Consider the following 5667-nt stretch of genomic DNA (forward strand, 5'->3'; position numbering starts at 1 on the left):
ATTTAGAAAAAGACGAGGTTCAACCCGTCATCATGGCCAAGGCAGGGGACATAACCATATTTAGAAAAAGATGAGGTTCAACCCGTCATCATGGCCAAGGCAGGGGACATAACCATATTTAGAAAAAGATGAGGTTCAACCAGGATACAATCATGTTTCACAATCTCACTCATCCATGCTTCAAATAATAGTTTCACTGCTGACGTGTATGGAATCCAACCCACCCAAACCTTTCTAGTGAATGTCTCAGAAAAGTTTCAAATGTGAGCGACTCTGGTGAAATGAAACACTATTGTGACATCTGTGTGCCTTTTACTGAACGGGACTGAAGGGAGGGAAGGTGGATGACTGACCCAATAGTAGGTGAATAACACAAACTGTACATTTAGAAAGCAGACCACATGAAACAGGAACAATAGTATGTGTGGACCGGGTGGGTGTGGAGAGTGAAGCTATGCGGTTATGTTGTTTTATACATGGTTTGGGGATAGGTGTGTGAGTGACGGCAGGGGAGGGTGTGAGAGAGAGTGTGAGTCACTCTCGGGGTCCTCTTTTGTGAGTCATAGAGTTAATAGTTCCATGTCCTTGCCTTGACCAGCCATATGTACTGGAGTGGGCCATACATGTGAGTAGAGGGGCGACGGTAATGGGGTAAGAGTTTTCCCCACCGCATGACCAGGAAAAACTCATAGACCAGGGTATAACAGCATGGGCTAGGATGACTGCTGTTGTTTGTCTCCCTGGCCTCATTATGGGGAAAAGGAATGGCTTCACAAGGAGAGAAAAGGAGAACAAATACTGTAATGTGTGGGTGGCTGAAGTGTGTAATGGGTGCAGAGGAAGTGCTGTGCAAGCAGCAGGTACATACTTATAGGTGTGTGTGTATGTGTGTGAGAGAGTTTATGCCTGTGGTTGGTCTTAACGTCCTGCCTGTGAGACCGGATGTGCATTCAGTGTATGTGGGTGTGAGTCAATGTGTGTGTATGTGTGTGTGTGTGTGTGGGGGGTGTGTGTGTGTGTGGGGGGGGGGGGGGGGGGAGTGCATGGGCGGGCTTCACTGCACCGTGTGGATTATGGGTGTGGGTTTTGATTACAGGCTGCTGAGCCAAGAACTCACAGCACTTCTGTCTGACACAACAAGCCAAATCACAGCAGATGTGCACACACTGATATCAGTTTAAGAGTCATACAATCACGTGCACACACACACACACACACACACACACACACACACACACACACACACACACACACACACACACACACACACACACACACACAAAAAAAATAAAGTGTACAGGTGATACAATCACATGTACACACTGACACACACACACACATCCTGTCCCTTTTCCCTCTTTCTCACCTCATTTCAGTTGTTCTCTTTCTTCCCTCAAACTACCTCCTCTCCATCTTTTACTCATCTGTTCTCATCTCTCTCTCCTCTGTGACAGTGTAGTTTCCCTCCACCCATCCCCAGTAGGCAGGCCTTCATCACACCTGCTAAGTCTCACATGCTTTTAATTAGACAAAGGCCCCAACTTCTCCCTTCTTCTCTGACATCTCTCTTGCTTTTACTCTCTCATATAATTTGAACTCCCTTAGTGTGAGAAACCCATACTGATCCTATCATTTCTCCAATCACATCACAGGAGAAGTATGGACCCTTAAAGAAAAATCTCCAGATTACCTCTGATTAGACAGGTGTGTGCGGCATGATACGAGGAGGAAATATGTGATCATGTTTAGAGGTCGACCGATTAATCGGAATGGCCGATTAATTAGGGCCGATTTCACGTTTTCGTTACAATCGGAAATCTGTATTTTTGGGCGCCGATTTCCGATTATTACATTTTACAAATTTAACTTGAAAAAAAAGATCTACTTTTTATTTAACTAGGCAAGTCAGTTAAGAACACATTCTTATTTTCAATGACGGCCTAGGAACTGTGGGTTAACTGCCTTGTTCAGGGGCAGAACAACAGATTTTCACCTTGTCAGCTCAGGGGTTTCCAATATAGTGCTATTTAATGCACACACGGTGAACAACGGCCACCCCACGAAACACTGGGTGCTCAAAACAAATGCCCCAAACACGGGGGATGAAAACAGTCCAGCAAAATCCACGACCATGAACAAACACGTTCGTCTAATACATACACAAAGGTTACAACAATTAATCCCGCACAAAGAAACGGGCGGGCCGGCTGACTAATAAAGCCCAACTAATTACCACAAACTCATAATAGGTGTAACCAATAAACACATAAGGAGGGGGAGGAAAGAATCAGTGGTAGCTAGTAGGCCGGCGACGACGACCGCTGAGCGCCACCCGAACGGGAAGGGGAGCCACCTTCAGTCGGAGTCGTGACAGATAGTTTCCGGATTCGATCATATTAATGACCAAAGGCTCTTATTTCTGTGTGTTATTATGTTATAATTAAGTCTGATTTGATAGAGCAGTCTGACTGAGCAGCAGCAGGACCGTAATCATTCATTCAAACAGCACTTTTGTGCGTTTTGCCAGCTGCTCTTCGCAAGCACAGCGCTGTTTATGACTTCAAGCCTATCAGCCTAATGGCTGGTGTAAACAATGTGAAATGGCTAGCTAGTTAGCTGGGTGTGCGCTAATACTGTTTCAAACTTCACTCGCTTTTACATTTGGAGTAGTTATTCCCCTAGCGCTGCAAGGGCCGCAGCTTTTGTGGAGCGATGGGTAACGATGCTTCGAGTGTGGCTGTTGTCGATGTGTTCCTGGTTCGAGCCCAGGTAGGGGCAAGGAGGGGGACGGAAGCTATACTGTTACACTGGCAATACTATAGTGCCTATAAGAACATCCAATAGTCAAAGGTATATGAAATACAAATGGTATAGAGAGAAATAGTCCTATAAATACTATGTTAACTACAACCTAAAACCTCTTACCTTGGAATATTGAAGTCGCATGTTAAAAGGAACCACCAACATTCATATGTTCTCATGTTCTGAGCAAGGAACTTAAACGTTAGCTTTTTTACATGGCACTTATTTTACATGGCACATATTACTTTCTTCTCCAACACTTTGTTTTTGCATTATTTAAACCAAATTGAACATGTTTATTTATTTGAGGCTAAATTGATTTTATTGATGTTTTATATTAAGTTAAAATAAGTGTTAATTCAGTATTGTTGTAATTGTCATTATTACAAAAAAAAAAATCAAATCAGATTAATCGGTATCGTCTTTTTTTGTCCTCCAATAATCGGTATCGGCGTTGAAAAATCATAATCGGTCGACCTCTAATCATGTTATTCCATAGAAAGGGGGATACCTAGTCAGTTGTACAACTGTATGCATTCAACTGAAATGTGTCTTCCGCATTTATCCCAACCGCTCTGAATCAGAGAGATGCGGGGGGCTGCCTTAATTGACATCCACGTCTTCGGCGCCTGGAGAACAATGGGTTTAACTGCCTTGCTCAGGGGCAGAATGACAGATCTTTACCTTGTCAGCTCGGGGATTCGATCAAACAACCTTTCGGGTTACTGGCCCAACGCTCCTACCCACCAGGCTACATGCCACCCCAATGGTTGAGATACCGCAACCATTTCTCCTCACTGGTATGTTAAGAATATTTTATACTGTCAGGACAAATGGCGAGAGAGCCCCTATGGAGAGAAAGATGGTTGGTTTTCTCACCTAAATGAGCCCATATTTTAAGAGCGCTCTGCTCTGCGATCATTCCTATGAGCGTAAACCTTGTAAAGAAATCAATAGATTGATGTTGGCCTCATTCTAGTGATGCACCGACAGCGCAGAAGAGACCGGAGGCAGACGCATAAAATAAGTGTTTATCAGGGGAAATGCTAAAAAATGATCTGGGTGGCTGTTAGACTTTAATAGGCATTCCCTAGTTGGAAATTAGGCTGGACAAGTTGAATCACAACTCTCTATTCTACTTAGGGAGATAAGTCACCCTCCTCTCGTTAAAAAAGTGCAGCGCATTCAAAGACACCCAAAGGTCCTGAATGACCTAGTTAGCCAGTCCCCGTGGTGGGTCCTCACTGTGCGTACGAATAACAGGCCTGTCTGCTCTTTTTAGCTCTTTGTATCTCTCTACTCTTTACTCTCTTTCTCTCTTTTCACTCTGCAGTGTCTTTCACTGCCTCCCACCATTTTCTATCATCCCCTGTTCACTCTTGATATTCCACGACCAGAGGTATAGTACAATATGCCTGTGTAGCTTCAAGTTCCTTGGTGTCCACATCAACAAACTAACATGGTCCAAACACACCAAGACAGTCGTGAAGAGGGCACGACAAAAAAAAAAGATTTTGAATGTGTCCCCATATCCTCAAAACGTTTTACAACTGCACCATCGAGAGCATCCTGATGGGTTGCATCACTGCCTGGTATGGCAACTGCTCGGCCTCCGACCGCAAGGCACTACAGAGGGTAGTGCAAACGGCCCAGTACATCACCTCGGCTTCATGTAATCCAGGACCTCTATACCAGGAGGTGTCAGAGGAAGGCCTTAAAAATTGTCAATGACTCCAGCCACTCTAGTCATAGACTGTTCTCTCTGCTACCGCCCCGGAAGATTTTACCCCCAAGCCATAAGACTCCTGAACAGCTAATCCAATGGCTACCCAGACTATTTGCATTGCCCCCCCCCCCTCCCGCTGCTGCTACTCTGTTATTATCTATGCATAGCCACTTTAATAACTCTGCCTACATGTACATAATTACCTCAATTACCTCGACACCGGTGCCCCCCGCACATTGATACATTGACTCTGTACCGGTACCCCCTGTATGTAGCCCCGCTATTGTCATTTACTGCTGCTCTTTAATGATTTGTTATTCTTATCTGTTATTTTTGGGGGGATTTTCTTAAAACTGCATTGTTGGTTAAAGCCTTACAAGGGCTTGTAGGAAGTAAGCACTTCACTGTAAGGTCTGTTGCATTCGGCGCATGTGACAAATAACATTCGATTTGATTTAATAAACCTGAAGATCTCTCTTTACGTTCAGGCTTTTTTGTTCCTTTATTTCACCTGGAAGCAAAGCTCCCATTAGGCCTCCATATGCATCACAGGTTTCCTCGGAAGGTAAACGGTTCTGAGAAGCGGCGCTTCTGGAGTATTGAGGTCACAACTGTCTGCCTGGATGTCTGTGTGTGTTCTCATTGCCAGCCACTGTTCTCTCCACATGCTGTAACTTGTTCCCCCATCTAATCACTAGGGAACATCCTGTTATGCCAGAGTGTCAGAGAGAGAGAGAGAGTGAGAGGGGAGGTGAGGTGAGAAACAGAGACATGGAAGAGGACATAGCCTCAAAGCATGGGCCTTTTGGTCCATTACTACACTGGTTTTTCTATGGATCGCTCTCATCTGAAAGTGTGGTTGCCGAACTTTGAGAAGTTCAAAAGTGACACTGGCTCTCCGAGCCTTCAGAATGAAAGACTTTACTGATAGAAACTGGAGTGTGTGAATAGAAACAGTAGGTTAGAGACACTATTGTGCACTACAAGTCTCTGAGATGTAAAACACTGTCTCAGTCCTTCCACCCCTCTCGTCTCTGGTCCAGGGGGGCTGATAATAGGCCTGTGCTCTATCAGAACATTCCTCTGTCCCTACATCTGATTGGTGTAATTAACAGTGAACCACACACAGCCTGCCTAAT

The sequence above is a fragment of the Oncorhynchus clarkii genome, chromosome 5, assembly GCF_045791955.1.
Source record: "Oncorhynchus clarkii lewisi isolate Uvic-CL-2024 chromosome 5, UVic_Ocla_1.0, whole genome shotgun sequence".
In the NCBI taxonomy this organism is placed as follows: Eukaryota; Metazoa; Chordata; class Actinopteri; order Salmoniformes; family Salmonidae; genus Oncorhynchus; species Oncorhynchus clarkii.